Here is an 18176-nt window from a genome sequence, read left to right as displayed (position 1 = left end):
GGATTATTTAACTGTGTGTGTGGCTATGTGTGTGGAATCTCTGGATCAGTCTTAACATGACACATTAACACATGTTACCAGCACTATGTTTTGGTATTCCACGTGTCCCCTCTTGCTGTTCATTTCCCATGCATGATATTTCCCCTCACTCCATCTCTTTTTTTCTTACGTTCTCTTAATTTCTCCCTCTCCTCCCACTCTTTTTCTTCTCACTCTCTCTCTCTCTCTCTTTCTCTCTCTCTCTCTCGAAATGAAATATTCATTGGTAGCCAGGGAGTAACTGAACCACCAGCGCAACCCACAGTGACTCTGCCATCAAAGAGCTCTACCCTCATCTCTCTGCTGGCCACGCCATCACTTCACCCACCATCTGTAACAAGAAACACTCTCCCTCTCGTCCTCTCTCTGTCTCAACACTGTATAAGTAAGTCTGCCACGGCAGTGAGGTGCAACACATTAGTCGACTGGGTCAACGTTGTTCTTGTACCTTTCTTTTTTTTGGTTTGAAGTAACAGACAATTATGGTGAGAATTCTGGGTAGTTTCCAAGCAACCTACATTAACTGCTTTGAGGGAAATAGGACGGACTTTGAAGCTTTGGTCTGTCTGTCTGAGGAATAAACTGGCCCCATCAGGAAATAATCAGGGAAGGAATTAAAGGGATAGAGGTAGATGAGGAATGCATTTATCAGCAGGTAAGAGAGCTGGAGGGAGGGTAAAAGGAAAGGGGGAGCGTGGGCATTGAGGAGAGATAGATGAAGCTGAGAGAAGAGAGGAGGAGGATAGAAGGAGTACAAATATTTGATCTGGTCTGTGCTCATGGGTGCTTTGTGAAGTAATACTACTACAGTATGTTACTACAACACTCTCTACAAACATGTGAAGCTGAGTGTGTGCGTGCGTGCGTGTGTGTGTGCTCGCGTCTGTGTGGGTGTGCGTGCATGTGTCTGTTTCTGGAGGAAGGGCCCTGGTGGTCAAAAGTAGTGCACTATATAAGGAATAGGGTGCCATTTGGCATGCAAGCTCAGTAGACGGAGGGCTGGGGCTGTAGACTAATGAGGCTGAAAATAGAGAATGAGAACCAGTCAATAGAGAATGAAAGCCAGTGGGTGACGACCCGTCAAGAGTGTGTGTGTCTGTATCGGTGTGTGTGTGCCTTGTGTAATAAATCCCATCTACAATTCAATCCAATTACGCATTACAATATGTATTTCTATTGAAAGTATCTGGTGTTCTAAAAAACGAATCCTAAAATAAAGGGGTAATATGAATGTCCCCTCCTCACTGTAACGTCCATCCCGGTCACTCTAACCTGGCTCCTACCTCTGTTCTGTTTGAACTAGCGTGACCACACAGATAACAGGATCACTATCAGCTGTCTGTCAGGGAGAGAAAGGGAGAAAAAAATTGACAAAATGAAAATGTACTACAAGTGTATTTTTGCCCTGTCACATTTATTGAGGATCCAGAGAGAGTGAGGGGAAGAGAGAGTCTCACAACTTCTTGGCACATTGTGAAAAAACAAAGTAAGTAATGTATTAGCCATCCTACTGCTGCTTCATACTGGGAATGTTGGAGCGGTGGGCCTTCAATAATATATTGATTCTCTTTAGCGGTGCTTGATTCTCAGGGTAGCTAACTGGAATCACATTGTGTCTGTGCTTTGATGAGGAGAGGAGATTGTTAGATTTGTGTTAAGGAATACTGGCTGGCTGTTTCTGGCTGGCTGTCTGGTGGCTGGCTGTCTTTTCTGTCTGTCTGTCCGCCTGCTTGCCCGGTTATGACTCTGTCACATTTCCCTTTGTTTCCTTTATGCCTGTTAATCTGTCGTGACTCTTGACTCAACAACTGCCTTCTTCAGAGTTTTGAATATTATAAAGCAGATTATATTTGGAGGTAATGTGAATTGAAGTTTTCACTCTCTCCCAGCATGGCGAGGCAGGGCGTGGGTCGTCTCTCTCATTCCGTCTGTTTGGTATTGACATGTCTGTCCCTGGCTCTCCACCTCATCCTGGCCCTCTTCTGTCTCTCCGTCCTCCAAACATCCTGCGTTATCCCCCCCCCCTCCTCCTGTTCCTCCTCTTTGTCTTTTCCTGGAACTGTTCCCCATGGAAAACAGGGGAGATCTCACTCCCTTTCCTCACAAAGCAGCTCACACAAATTACCGGTAAGTCGCATGAATGGAGACTTTACCAAAATGGCCGCCCACATAGACCACAACGTGGAGGCCTCATTCAACATTGTCAATGAGAAGGAGAAGGACAAAAAGCTGATTCAAACCAAAATGGCCACCAAAGTGAGCCAATGGATCAGCAGTCGCTCCAAGCTGGAGGCCCTCTTCAGCCACCCGCTGTACAACCTGCCACGCAAACATGTGCTGGAAGACGATTGGCTGCTGAAGTTGAAGCCAAAGAACAAGGGAGGGGACAGTGAGGAGGAAGATGAGGAGGAGGACAGTGACAAAAGCAGTGAAGATAGTGAGTGGTGAGTGAGAGAAAGAGGAGTGGAAGACCACTGATAACAACAAAGTAGAAAAATTAAAGAGGAAAGAAAATGCTTTCTAGATAACAACAAAGTATATCATTCTGTCATAGCATATTACTTTTATCATACATTTGTGATACCCATTGCTTAATTGGCCTGTTTCCCCAACCATCTTCCCCTGCTCTTTCCATATAGGCAGAGTGACAGCGAGGAGGATGGCTATGACCGAGCTAATTGGACTAGAAGTGCGGACACCCACCCTGCCTGGCTGAGGTACCACCTTGGGATCTCTCGCTGGGAGCTGTATGACAGGAATGACCCTAGCGTTGCCGAGGTGACTCAACAGATGGCCACACAACGCATCCTCAGCGCAGGTGAGAGGGTTGAGCTGGGGTATGGACATGTAGCTAAGATTAGGAATAAGACTACGGTTAGGGTTGAGCCAGGGTGTGGACATGGTGAAGCTAAGGTTAAGGTTAGGGTTTGGGTTTTGGCTAGGGTTAATGTTGAGCTGGGGAGTGGACAGGAAGCTAGGGTTAGGGTTGTGGTGGTTGAGGCTAGCGTTAGCGCAATGACTAGAAGGATACTAGCAGGCTAGTTAGCATTAGCTCACAAAATTACCTAGAACTTCCTTCATATTGGACATAGAGACTTAAAATGGTATACAGGAGTTCACTTGACTCTGAGGAAGTACATAAAGGATTATGTATTCATTACCAAAATCCTGAAGTATCCCTTTAATTTATACAGCTTTTTTGAGTAAACTAAGCCACACATATTGTAATTCAAACATGACTGTCTGCAGTACAACAGCCTGTGGCACCACAGTAGCTTGCTTTTAAACAAACTAAAGTACTGTCGCTATTCCAAGTCAGTTGGGATAAATGCATGAGCCTTAAAATCGTGATGGTACTGTATTATCTTTCAACCCCAAGGGGAAGCCCAAACTCCACAAACAAGATGATGACTGTGTTACTAAGCGGAGTTGAGATCAACTCTGTATCAATCAGCATGAACTGGACATGGAGTAAACTACACTGAACAAAAATATAAACACAACAATTTCAAAGATTTTACTGAGTTACAGTTCTAATAAGGAAATCAGTCAATTTAAATAAATACATTTGGCCCTAATCTATGGATTTCGCATGACTGAGAATACAGATAAGCATCTGTTAAAAAAAGGTAGAGGCGTGGATCAGAAAACCAGTCAGTATCAAATCAAATCAAATCAAATGTTTTTTGTCATATGCGCCGATTACAACAGGTGTAGACCTTACAGTGAACCGGTTAGTCGAGGTAATTGAGGTAATATGTACATGTAGGTAGAGTTAAAGTGACTATGCATAGATAATAAACAGAGAGTAGCAGCAGCGTAAAAGAAGGGTCTGAGTAGCCCTTTGATTAGTATCTGGTGTGACCACCCTTTGCCACATGCAGCGTGACACATCTCCTTCGGATAGAGTTAATCTTGATTGTGGCTTGTGAAATGTTGTCCCACTCCTCTTCAATGGCTGTGCGAAATTGCTGGATATTGGCAGGAACTGGAATACACTGTCGTACACTTCGATCCAAAGCATCCCAAACATGCTTAATTGTGAGAATACAGTCCATGGAAGAACTGTGACATTTTCAGCTCCCAGGAATTGTGTACAGATCCTTCCGACATGGGGCCGTACATTATCATGCTGAAACATGAGGTGATGGCAGCGGATGAATGGCACGACAATGGACCTCAGGATCTCGTGCAGTATCTCGTGCATTCGAATTGCCATCAATAAAATGCAATTGTTCTTGTTGTCCATAGCTTATGCCTGCTGATACCATAACCCCACCGTCACCACAGGGCACTCTGTTCACAACGTTGACATCAGCAAACCGCTCACCCACACGACGCCATATACGCTGCCATCTGCCCGGTACAGTTGAAACCAGGATTCCTCTGAAGAACACACTTCTCCAGCGTGCCAGTGGCCATCAAAGGTCAGCATTTGCCCAATTTAGTTGGTTACGAATTCGAACTGCGGTCAGGTCAAGACCCTGGTGAGGACGACAAGCACGCAGATGAGCTTCCCTGAGACGGTTTCTGACCATTTGTGCAGAAATTCTTCAGTTGTGCACAGTTTCTTCAGATGTCCAGGTGGCTGGTCCCAGACGATTCTGCAGGTGAAGAAGCCAGATGTGGAGGTCCTGGGCTGGTGTGGTTACACATGGTCTGCGGTTGTGAGGCCAGTTGAACGTACTGCCAAATTTGTGTTGTGTGACAAAACTGCACATTTTAGAGTGGCCATTTATTGTCCCCAGCACAAGGTGCAGCTGTGTAATGGTCATGCTGTTTAATCAGCTTCTTGATATGCCACACCTTTTAGGTGGATGGATTATCTTGGAAAAGGAGAAATGCTCACTTGTGCATAACATTTGAGAGAATAAGCATTTTGTGCATATGGAACATTTCTGGGATCTTTTATTTCAGCTCATGAAACATGGGACCAACACTTTACATGTTGCGTTTATATTTTTGTTCAATATATGCTATTCCTGAATTATACAGACCACTAGCCATAACCCTAACCATAGCTTCATGTCCACACCCCGGCTCAACTCTAAGCCTAGCCATAACCCCAATCCTAACCCTAGCTTTGTGTCCACGGGCCCATTCAACCCACACATACACACGAGACACAAAAGAGTTGGCATTACAGTGAATGAAGAGATTACCCTGGGAGGCTGTAAAACATTGTCTGATGGCCCTCAAATCCTGTCTGTTGTGAGACTGTTCAGAAGCCTTGGTTGGGATCCATTTGTTTATCTATCACATGCAAACAGGGAAGTAGCAGTACTCTAAAAAAAGCTTGGTTGTTTGGTTGACCATGCTGGGTTGCAAGCGTTGGGTCACTTAATTTGTTATCTTTAAAATGAAACGCTGGATTATTGGTGCCGGGTGATGGGTTATTGGTGCTGGGTTATCAAAATATGACTCAGTGGGTGAGCTCAGAAGACTAGAGGACTGGCTTAGCAGGGGCGTGGCTTTTAGATAGTTATTTTTGGCCACCCGTGAAAGTAAATGTCATTCCGGTTCATCTGCTTTGTTGTTATTTCATGTTAAGGTTGAACACTGCCACTTTAATCAATGTTTCCCAAGACCCTATGGATATTTCAATGTTGGGATATGTAGATAATAATGTTATGACTTTTATGTTATAATATATCATGTGCAAAAAAAAGAAATTTGCAGTGTACAAACATGATGAACAGGAAATACATTTGCTATTACAGGTGGCCAAAAATAATTGCCTGAAACCCATGTCTCTAATAGGCCATGCCTCCTGAAAATAACCTATGGAGCTGTTATTTCATCCCAACTAATGGTTAAAAAAACTGATGGTAAAATAAACCCATGTTTGTATAATCCATATTAACGCGACCCAACTGGCTGGGTCAAACTAACCCAGTGTGTGTTCTGTCCAATATTTACCCAGCGCTGGTTTTCCAAAGAAGCCAAATAGGGTTGTTTTTAACCCAGCATTTTTTTGTGTGCCAAGCTACTGTGTATGGGTTTGAGCATGTGGGGAAGGGGAAGGGGAAGGGGAAGGGGAAGGGGGAGTGGGAGTTTTGTGTGTGTGAGTGAGTGAGTATCATAATTAAACACACAATCTAAAGAAACAAACAAAAAGAAACAAACAAAAGCCAAAAGCAATTCTTAAACACTAACCAATCAACCATGGTGTCACACCCTGACCATAGTTTGCTTTGTATGTTTCTATGTTTTGGTTGGTCAGGGTGTGATCTGAGTGGGCATTCTATGTTGGATGTCTTGTTTGTCTATTTCTATGTCTGGCCTGATATGGTTCTCAATCAGAGGCAGGTGTTAGTCATTGTCTCTGATTGGGAACCATATTTAGGTAGCCTGGGTTTCACTGTGTGTTTGTGGGTGATTGTTCCTGTCTCTGTGTTTGCACCAGATAGGACTGTTTAGGTTTTCACATTTCATTGTTTTGTAGTTTATTCATGTATAGTTTTCCTTAATTAAACAAACATGAATCATCACCACGCTGCGTTTTGGTCCGCCTCTACTTCACCCGAATAAAACCGTTACAGAATCACCCACCACAACAGGACCAAGCGGCGTGGTAACGGGCAACAGCAGCGAAAAGAGGAATGGACATGGGAGGACGTTTTGGACAGCAAGAGTATGGACTATACTACTTGGGAGGAGATAGACAGGTGGGCGGTCGACCCAGGGAGAGTGCCGGAGCCCGCCTGGGATGCGATGGAGCAGTGCGCGGAAGGTTATCGGAGAATGGAGTTGGAGAGACAAGCACGGCGGCGCGGTAGGAAGCCCGAGAGTCAGCCCCAAAAATGTATTGGGGAGGGGCTCACAGGGAGTATGGCGAGGCCAGGTAGGAGACCTACGCCAACTTCCTGTGCTTACCGGGGGGCTAGAGAGACCGGGCAGGCACCGTGCTATGCTGTGGAGCGCACGGTGTCCCCAGTGCGGGTGCATAGCCCGGTGCGGTACATTCCAGCTCCGCGTATCGGCCGGGCTAGAGTGAGCATTGAGCCAAGTGCCATGAAGCCGGCTCTACGCAGCTGGTCTCCAGTGCGTCTCCTTGGGCCGGCTTACATGGCACCAGCCTTGCGCATGGTGTCCCCGGTTCGCCTGCATAGCCCAGTGCGGGCTATTCCACCTCGCTGCACTGGCAGGGCGACCGGGAGCATTCAACCAGGTAAGGTTGGGCAGGCTCGGTGCTCAAGAGCTCCAGTGCGCCTGCACGGTCCGGTCTATCCAGTACCACCTCCACGCATCAGCCCTCCGGTGGCAGCTCCCCGCACCAGGCTTCCTGTGCGTGTTCTCGGTCCAGTACCACCAGTGCCAGCACCACGCATCAGGCCTACAGTGCGCCTCGCCTGTCCAGCGCTGCCAGAGCCTTCCTCCTCTCCAGCGCTGCCGGAGTCTCCCGCCTATCTAGCGCTGTCAGAGCCTTCCTCCTCTACAGCGCTGTCGGAGTCTCCCGCCTGTCCAGAGCTGCCAGTCTGCAAGGAGCTGCCAGTCTGCAAGGAGCTGCCAGTCTGCAGGATGCCGCCAGAGCTGCCAGTCTGCAGGAAGCCGCCAGTCAGCATGGAGCAGCCAGAGCCGCCAGTCAGCATGGAGCAGCCAGAGCCGCCAGTCAGCATGGAGCAGCCAGAGCCGCCAGTCAGCATGGAGCAGCCAGAGCAGCCAGTCAGCATGGAGCTGCCAGAGCTGCCAGTCAGCCAGGATCTTCCAGATCCGCCAGTCAGCCAGGATCCGCTATTCAGCCAAGATCCGCCATTCAGCCAGGATCCGCCATTCAGCCAGGATCCGCCATTCAGCCAGGATCCGCCATTCAGCCAGGATCCGCCGTTCAGCCAGGATCCGCCGTTCAGCCAGGATCTGCCAGTCAGCCAGGATCTGCCAGAACTGCCAGCCAGCCAGGATCTGCCAGAGCCCCTCTGCCCAGAGCTGCCGGAGCCCCTCTGCCCAGAGCTGCCGGAGCCCCTCTGCCCAGAGCTGCCGGAGCCCCTCTGCCCAGAGCTGCCGGAGCCCCTCTGCCCAGAGCTGCCGGAGCCCCTCTGCCCAGAGCTGCCGGTGCCCCTCTGTCCCGAGCAGCTGCCCCTCTGTCCCGAGCAGCTGCCCCTCTGTCCCGAGCAGCTGCCCCTCTGTCCCGAGCAGCTGCCCCTCTGTCCCGAGCTGCCCCTCAGTCCAGTGTCATTAAGTAGGGTCGCCGTGGCTAGGAGGCCACGGAAGCGGACAAGGTGGGGGACTAAGACTACGGTGAAGTGGGGACCACATCTAGCACCAGAGCCGCCACCGCGGACAGATGCCCACCCAGACCCTCCCCAATAGGTTCAGGTTTTGCGGCCGGAGTCCGCACCTTGGGGGGGGGGTACCGTCACACCCTGACCATAGTTTGCTTTGTATGTTTCTATGTTTTGGTTGGTCAGGGTGTGATCTGAGTGGGCATTCTATGTTGGATGTCTTGTTTGTCTATTTCTATGTCTGGCCTGATATGGTTCTCAATCAGAGGCAGGTGTTAGTCATTGTCTCTGATTGGGAACCATATTTAGGTAGCCTGGGTTTCACTGTGTGTTTGTGGGTGATTGTTCCTGTCTCTGTGTTTGCACCAGATAGGACTGTTTAGGTTTTCACATTTCATTGTTTTGTAGTTTATTCATGTATAGTTTTCCTTAATTAAACAAACATGAATCATCACCACGCTGCGTTTTGGTCCGCCTCTACTTCACCCGAATAAAACCGTTACACATAGACTGTGAGGATAAAATCTAAAACCACTGAAAGCAATTATAAGTCTTTAAACTGCAAAATACACAAAGTGATTACACCAAACTAGAACATCAGCAAATGGATGACAGTAAAGAAACAGTCAGAGTAGAAACGTGAAAGCCAGATAATCGAAATCTCCAGCTCCTCTGATCTTTTGTTCTGAGGTCAGTCAATATAATCCTGCACTGATCATAAAAAAATCCCACTCACACATCCATGCATATAAACACACACAAACATATGCTCACACACAAACACACGCATACACACACACTTTGAATACTGTATGTGTTGAGCATAAAAGATTACGCAATAATCAGCTTGTGTGTGGGCTGGCCCATAGCCACGTTTCATATACTCCTCCTCATCTTCTTCTCACTCCTCCTCTCTAAAGTCCCTAGATTCTAGAACCACCACTAAATGATACCAGACAGTTTTTGATGTTCTGCCACATTCTGTACTTTATGTAATGGGGACGCCCTGTGGAGAACAGGGGTAACTGCATTTATGTCAAATCCACTAGAAATACTGTACTATTACCAAAAGAACACCATCAGTGCAGTCAATGACAGGTACCTAATGGTGTATTTCCTTTGAATTTTGTGGAGACCCTGTGACTTTCATGTGTTTTAATGTATGGTAAGTGATATGTCTCTGTGTTCTGAGGGTCTGCATGCTGGTGTGTGATTATCATGGTGACGTTGTAGCGTTGTCTGTAATGTGTGTTTCAGTGCAGAAGAGTGGGGGTACCCAGCTCAAGCTGATCATGTCATTCCCCAACTACGGACAGGCCCTCCTCAAACCCATGAGGTGAGAATCCACGATGATCTTTATTTACTTGACCTTTATTTGACCAGGTTAGTCTCATTGAGATTAAACATCTATTTAGCAAAAGAGGCCTGGCCGAAAAAAAGCAGCACACAAATTGTCAACATTTACAACGTAAAACACAAAGCACTACAGTTTAAAAACATCAGCTAATACATTTAACAGGCACATTGGAGTGTTTGAACCTAGGGGTCAAAATATTGACCGCCCCTTCAAATAATTTTCCACCATCGTTTTTACCCTAGCTTTAAAATAATTGAAGGAGAGGAACTCCTGTAGTTTCAAGTCATTTTGTAGCTCATTCCAAGTAGAGAGGGCAGAGTACTGGAACACTTTTTTTTTACCTAGCTCTCACCTAGCTGTCCTGTGAGCATAGGCGATAATTTTCATTAATCTGATGGACAATGTAGGTACACAGGTAAACTGGGAGCAGTCTTAGCATGGCCTTATAAATAAAAACGTACCAATGACTTCGCCTCTGAAGAGCTAAGGAAGGCCAGCCCACTCTCATATAGAGGGTACAGTCCGTGTAGCTCAGTTGGTAGAGCATGGCGCTTGCAACGCCAGGATTGTGGGTTTGATTCCCACGGCGGACTAGTTTGACAATGTATGCGCTCATTACTGAACGTTGCTCTGGATAAGATAAAACTAAAACATTTGCAGGGACGAGGGAAGGCTTTGGAGTTCGTAACAAACCTCAGCAGTGCACAGTGTCCAGCATATGTAATGATGCCACAGGGGCAAACATGTTCAAGTTATCACCATAGTCGATTACAGGCAAGAAGGTAGCGGAAACAAGTATTTTTTCTCACTTTTTAAAGAAAAACACGACTTATTTTGAAAATAAAACCCCAATTTGAGCCTGAGCTTTTTCACAAGACCCTAGATGTGGGGTTTAGATGTGAACCACTCATCTAACAAGAAACTCAAGTAAGTTGATACCCTTTTCTATTTGCTCGTCCTGCATAGTGACTATGCATGGAAGAGTCTAAAAGGCTCTGCATGGTCAATCCGACATCTGCAGTGGCCATGCAGCATTTACTGCGACACGGCCTCTGCAGAAGTCAGGGTATTTCTACTTCTTGCGCTTCGTTAAGCAGAGCAGAGCTGTTGTCAAGGAAGTAAGTTTGTGTTTATACTGGACCTTCCCGCCCCACCTACCGTCAACCAATCATGTCAATGCAGAGTAATACAGTGCCTTGCGAAAGTATTCGGCCCCCTTGAACTTTGCGACCTTTTGCCACATTTCAGGCTTCAAACATAAAGATATAAAACTGTATTTTTTTGTGAAGAATCAACAACAAGTGGGACACAAGCATGAAGTGGAACGACATTTATTGGATATTTCAAACTTTTTTAACAAATCAAAAACTGAAAAATTGGGCGTGCAAAATTATTCAGCCCCTTTACTTTCAGTGCAGCAAACTCTCTCCAGAAGTTCAGTGAGGATCTCTGAATGATCCAATGTTGACCTAAATGACTAATGATGATAAATACAATCCACCTGTGTGTAATCAAGTCTCCGTATAAATGCACCTGCACTGTGATAGTCTCAGAGGTCCGTTAAAAGCGCAGAGAGCATCATGAAGAACAAGGAACACACCAGGCAGGTCCGAGATACTGTTGTGAAGAAGTTTAAAGCCGGATTTGGATACAAAAAGATTTCCCAAGCTTTAAACATCCCAAGGAGCACTGTGCAAGCGATAATATTGAAATGGAAGGAGTATCAGACCACTGCAAATCTACCAAGACCTGGCCGTCCCTCTAAACTTTCAGCTCATACAAGGAGAAGACTGATCAGAGATGCAGCCAAGAGGCCCATGATCACTCTGGATGAACTGCAGAGATCTACAGCTGAGGTGGGAGACTCTGTCCATAGGACAACAATCAGTCGTATATTGCACAAATCTGGCCTTTATGGAAGAGTGGCAAGAAGAAAGCCATTTCTTAAAGATATCCATAAAAAGTGTTGTTTAAAGTTTGCCACAAGCCACCTGGGAGACACACCAAACATGTGGAAGAAGGTGCTCTGGTCAGATGAAACCAAAATTGAACTTTTTGGCAACAATGCAAAACGTTATGTTTGGCGTAAAAGCAACACAGCTAAACACACCATCCCCACTGTCAAACATGGTGGTGGCAGCATCATGGTTTGTGCCTGCTTTTCTTCAGCAGGGACAGAGAAGATGGTTAAAATTGATGGGAAGATGGATGGAGCCAAATACAGGACCATTCTGGAAGAAAACCTGATGGAGTCTGCAAAAGACCTGAGACTGGGACGGAGATTTGTCTTCCAACAAGACAATGATCCAAAACATAAAGCAAAATCTACAATGGAATGGTTCAAAAATAAACATATCCAGGTGTTAGAATGGCCAAGTCAAAGTCCAGACCTGAATCCAATCGAGAATCTGTGGAAAGAACTGAAAACTGCTGTTCACAAATGCTCTCCATCCAACCTCACTGAGCTCGAGCTGTTTTGCAAGGAGGAATGGAAAAAAATGTCAGTCTCTCGATGTGCAAAACTGAGAGACATACCCCAAGCGACTTACAGCTGTAATCGCAGCAAAAGGTGGCGCTACAAAGTATTAACTTAAGGGGGCTGAATAATTTTGCACGCCCAATTTTTCAGTTTTTGATTTGTTAAAAAAGTTTGAAATATCCAATAAATGTCGTTCCACTTCATGATTGTGTCCCACTTGTTGTTGATTCTTCACAAAAAAATACAGTTTTATATCTTTATGTTTGAAGCCTGAAATGTGGCAAAAGGTCGCAAAGTTCAAGGGGGCCGAATACTTTCGCAAGGCACTGTATATAGCCCTCCGCATTGTTCAAATTTGGGCAGCATGCAGCACCGACCACATTTTCAGATCAAGCACAAATTAGCTTTAATGGTTTCATCTTAGATTTCATGAAAACCATGAACTTTGTCTTATCAGCATTTAAGAGCAACCTCAGCTGACAGAGCTGAGCCTAGACAATAGTAAAAGGCACATTGCAGTTCATCAAAGAACAATATGATATATACGGCTTACAATACGATATACTACCTTATGATATACAATATGATTTACAATGCGATATGATACAACACAACAATACAACTTTATTTTATCAGTCACATAACATTCTTACTCTTTCACAGTAATCTTATTTTGGAGGTGAGAAAAATCACATTGTTCTGTGTGTGTTTTATGCAGGCAGGAGAGAGATGCAGAGACAGACTTCAACCTGTTCTACTTCTCTGACTTTGAGAGACACAATGCAGAGATTGCTGCCTTCCACCTAGACAGGTGAAAACAATAAAAAATGGACCTCCAATCTGAGATTAATCTGTGTGTCAAAAGAAAGAGGAGAAAATAACTTCTAAATCACTACCACTGATTTATATCTCTCTTTATCTGTGTGTGTGTATGTGTGTCCTCTCTCAGGGTGCTAGGTTTCTGTAGAATCCCTCCAGTGGTAGGTAGACTCATCAACATAACCACAGAGATCAGAGCTATCACCACAGACCACAAACTATCCAGAACCTTCTTCACCTCTCCTGGTGTGTGGCGGTTGGTCCAATCAGCTTTCATAATCAAATCTAACTCTCCTGGTGTGTCCAATCAGCACAGATAGCAACCAAATGTCCCTCCTTCTCTGTTATTAAGCTTGTGTGTGTATAGTGGCTTGCACTATGTGCTAGTCCAGAGTTTCCCAAATGGTTGGTTGGGTTGCACTGGTGGGCTACAGTTTACTTTTCTGTGTCGTTCTGGGTTTATGACTGGTCACAAGAAAAAGTTCTAAATGCTTTTAGATGGGTTATGACCCCAAATGTTTGGCAACAACTGTCCACTGTAGGCCTACTACTTGCATTTAGTCAGTTAACTGTACTATTCACCCAACCCCTTGTCTCTCTCTCTCTCCTTCCGCCTCCCCCAGTGGGTAATTTGTGTTTCCACGGCCAGTGTGAATACTACTGCTCCACAGAGAACCCAGTGTGTGGTCGACCCCAGGTCTTGGAGGTGTCCCTGGCCTCCATGCTGCCTGACCTCTCCCTGGCCCCCAGACGCTCCTGGAGGTCCCCTTGGAGGCGCTCCTACAGCCGCACCAAACTGGCACCGTGGGTAGTGGGTACCGAAATGGGCCCCTTGCCTGGGGGTCTCTAACTATGGGAGGGGTTGTGAAGAAACCAAGTGAAGTGTATATCTGTATTAGTGGTTATATACTGTACAGTAGATGGCAAACTGATGGGTTGGAGGTATAATTCAATGTTTGGATTGCATTGATAGAATTCAACTGATCAATGCAATGTAATAATGTGTAGTAGTATCATATTGTCCCCCACTGGCAATAAACCCGTGCATTTGACTAAAGCATACACGTGTTCGAGTCCATACCTCACATGCAGCTGCTACTGTTTCAGATGGGAGAAGAACCCAGATTACTGTGACACGGTGAAACAGACTCCTCCATACAACCAAGGCACCAGACTAGTGGATCTAATTGACATGGTCATTCTGGACTTCCTCATGAGTCAGTAAGCACACTGAACGACACAGATTCTACTACTATTACTACTTCAGTAATTCCAATATTCTTGAAATCAGTAACAATTCAACACACTACCTTGATTTTTCTCTTCTTTTGTTTTTTATCGAGTCACTGAAGCAATACATTCCATGTATTGCTCCATAAGAATGACTAAATGTTCTGAACATTTCCCCACACGACCATATTAGGAATGTGCCAAGGTTTAAGTCCACTGATAATGTGGAACAGATTTTGAATAGACAGAAAGCAATAAACTATTGTTTTGCTTTAATTCCTACTAAGGTAATATGGACAGACATCACTACGAGACTTTTGAGAAGTTTGGGAATGACACTTTCCTGCTGCACCTAGACAACGGGAGGGCGTGAGTACCATACCTTCCATCAATACCTTATAATGTGATACATACTGTATGTTCAGTGGCGATTTTAACATTAAAATATTGGATGTATCAAAAAAGCTAATATGCATCGAAACCACTACAGACACAAACGTTCAGTTATGATCAGTTTACTTCCCATAGTCAAATTCAGCATGGGTCTACAATATTACATTATTAAAGTATTGGAACGCAGCCAAAACACCATTCTGAGTGTGTCTGCCTGCCTTTTACCAAGACGCTCCATTTTAGAATAAAGCAACAAGTTACTCCCTCACTTCATCCATTGCATAGTTACAGTTCCATGAGTATAACAGTGGCATCAAACATTAACAAGCCGCGTCGTAGAGCTACCTCAAAACAGATGTTAGCCACTGCTTCTATTCACCACCAACCACAGTTGAATCTTCTTTTCCAGCTTGCTTTCTTTTTAACGGGTGGGCTTATTTCAAAGTTTAGTGGCTGATGAGCACCGAAATGTTTTATCTCTACATTTTCTACGTAGCTTGAAAATGATTTGCTAGGAGATAGTCAACATGATAACTTTTCAGCTGGCTAGAAGATAAACAATGAAGTTGACACACATCAGTCCAATCACTGGAGAAAAGATGTAGACTTATCTGTGACAAATGACCTTGAGACTTCTTGGACAGGCACTGCCAATTGAACTCTATGGCAGCACCCAATGGGAAGAAGCTGCCTGGTCGTCAGTGAGCTCTCCCAGTAGGTGCTGGGGTGTTGTAAGTGACATCACCCTGAGCCAATCACGCGCAACCAGAGAAGATCAACAACGCCTACGCTCTGTGCACCTCCGCCACAGAAGGCACATGAGCAAGGCTGAAACAGCTGCATTCTGGATCTGCCTTACTCAAAGAATATTGACCAAAACAATGATATGACATGGAGGAGTCGAGTATGCTGTAATATTAACTTAAGGAGTTATTTTGTTTACATTGTTTGCTAACTGATACGATATAATGTTGTCACACGAATTAATGCCAGAATTACATACAAAACAGGGCCATCTGCTGGACAGTGGTTGGGCTGTGCCTCACTTGCCCTGAATGATGCGTCGCCAGTGCATATGTTGAAGTTGTTGTAGTTTATACATACCGATATAACAGTTGTGTAATATTGTGGAAACTATGTTATTTTTAGGTTTGGGCGTCATTCTGTGGATGAACCCTCCATATTGGTGCCCTTACAACAGTGTTGCAGGTAAAACTATCAGCTTGTAGAAAGATCTGGACAAGTGCAGCAGAAAAAAAGTGCAAGAGGAGACTCATCTCTCCCCCTCTCTTCCTTCTCATTCTCTCTCTCCCTTTCCTCCTTCTCTCTATCTCTCTCCTTGTCTTCCTTCTCTCTCTCTTTCTCTCCTCTCTCTCTCCCCTTGTCCTCCTCTCTGTCTTTTTCTTCTCTCTCTCCCAAATCTCTTTCTCTGTCTCAGGATCCGTCGCTCAACTCTCATGCGTCTGCGTCTCCTGTCCCTCCCGGGCTTCCGTCTGAGTGATGTCATGAGGGAGTCTCTGTCCCAGGATCCCCTGGAGAGTGTGGCCCCCCTCCTCTCTGTACAACACCTCTCCGTGCTGGACCGTCGTCTGAAAACCATCCTGCAGGCTGTACACACCTGTCTGGAGCACCACGATGACGTTATCCATGATGACCTACAGGGATATGATGTTAACTTATACCGGCACTAGACAATAATTAAGACTGAACATCCCATTTACAAAACCATCAATGCAATATGTGTATCATTGGATTCAGCTGTGGTTGATGATGAGATTATTGTATTATCAATCAATCAGTTAATTATATATGTATACATTCATGGCACATTTTAACTGTGTGTGTTGCCTAATGAAAACAAAAATGATAAAGTGTTTTAGCATTACAAGGGTGGAGTAGTGTTACTGGAGTTTTCAGACAGCAAGGCCATTTGATCACAACAATGCCAGCACTCAGTAGAAAGAGAATGCAGTATATCAGGAAGCTATGGTGACAGAACTCACAACTTTTTGGAGTAGTCAGCCTGTAAGCTGGGACAGGAGGAAGCAGTTGCTTCACTGAGGCTGTACTAGTGGGACGTGTCCTCCCATCGTACAGATCCGTTTATCGGTTTACGTTCCCCAGGGGAGCTGGCCACTTGATCTCATGTCTGGTGGCGGCTCGTTTACAGACATCACAGAACCAAAATTTCAGTGGAGGGAGGGCGTCTCTGTCTTCGGGACTGCTCCTTCTAAAAGACTGAGGAGGCGGGACCTGGTCGACCTCCATGTCTGCTGTCACCTTGAGGAGACTGGCGAGGTTAATCTTGCCATCATCCTCATCGTCGCCTACCCCGAGAAGGAGTCATTGGACTGATAGAGGGAGGAATCGAAGCTATCCATGACCTCGCTAACCAAAAGAGAGATATCGCACTCTCCCAAAAGCTTGGCTGGAGCGTAAAACCTGTGAATTGAGACAAACAAAGACGTGTAATGGGTTCATGCTCAAAATTATGTTGTATAATGCTTACTTCATTATTCAATGGTAAATTGTTTTACTGCATCAGGGATAGCCCTTATGCAGTAAAAATGTTACAACTTTGAATAATAGTAGTGGTTAGCACAGTAGAGAACGCTATAGCCACGGGGTTGAGATGCGTTAGCTAGCTAGCAGCAACCCTCAGTGCTTAGCGATTGGGCTAGGGTAGTGATAGCCCCTTAGGTTAGCTTACTCCCGCGACCGCAGAACCATGTGACTGGGTCTACGGTCTAGTTAGTGCCTGAGACTGAATGCAGGTTAACTAGGTAAGGGGGAGAGCTAGCAAAGCTACCGGGTTGTAGGTAGAATTGTGTGGTCAGTTAGCCTGAGCCTAGCCGCGTGGGCTACTCGAGTCCCACTAGCTAGCTACAGTAGCTAGCTGGAGGTGACCGAGAGGTAGAAAGAGGGTTTCTTTCTACACAAGCAATACCACCGTTTTGCAGGTAGAATTACGAAGCTAGTTTGCTTTGCAGCGAGTTAGCCAGGTTAGCTTGTGAAGAAGAGCACCACCATGTGGTGGTCTCCAATAGAGATGCTGGTTTCGTTTATAGGTGCAACTGTCCCAGAGTCCCAGAAAGAGGATTGATAATGACCAGCAGGAGACAGGGAAACAACTTACACTTTATTGCCCCCCGAAACAGACAGGCACACACAGCAAATAAGAAGAGGAGATTAGTTATTGATAGTGCGTCACTAACCATACAATCACTAACACATGGTTGGGAAGTCCAGAGTGGAGGATTGTCCTTATAGGAAGGGTCCAGTGGTGAGATGTGTTGAGGTGGTAAAGAGTTCTTCTGACCTGTTGTCTCTCTGCACTCCTGTGTCTAGCTGAAGCGCAGACTGTGTTGGAGGTTTGAGAGCCTGTGAAGAGTGTTCTGGAAGGGCCCTAAGCAAACCCCTAGCAACACAGTAGCCAGGGCCAGAGGTGTGAAACCGGGGGATGGTAGCCTCTACTGGGCTGGAGATTTTCTAAAGTTTGTGCCTTACAATAGCTAGGTTTCCATCCAATTGGCGACAGATTTTCATGTTAATATTCTAAAATCTGCATTTAAACTATTCCCAGGGAGCTAGCCAAGTTATCATCAGCCACGCTGTGTGGGCTAACCGAGTCCAAATA

General features: G+C 45.5%; 1 non-coding gene and 1 pseudogene across 1 annotated transcript; both read left to right on the top strand.

The window, feature by feature from the left end:
* Positions 1-1399: 1399 nt before the first annotated feature.
* On the top strand, positions 1400-16427 carry LOC139364560 (extracellular serine/threonine protein kinase FAM20C-like; annotated as a pseudogene).
* Positions 10139-10211, top strand: trnaa-ugc (transfer RNA alanine (anticodon UGC)). The gene has a single exon. It is a non-coding gene; the product is annotated as a tRNA-Ala (tRNA).
* Positions 16428-18176: the final 1749 nt, after the last annotated feature.

The sequence above is a fragment of the Oncorhynchus clarkii genome, chromosome 13 (genome assembly GCF_045791955.1).
Source record: "Oncorhynchus clarkii lewisi isolate Uvic-CL-2024 chromosome 13, UVic_Ocla_1.0, whole genome shotgun sequence".
Taxonomy (NCBI): Eukaryota; Metazoa; Chordata; class Actinopteri; order Salmoniformes; family Salmonidae; genus Oncorhynchus; species Oncorhynchus clarkii.
The sequence above is the reverse complement of the archived record's forward strand: the minus strand, read 5'-3'. Positions and strand labels throughout refer to the sequence as shown.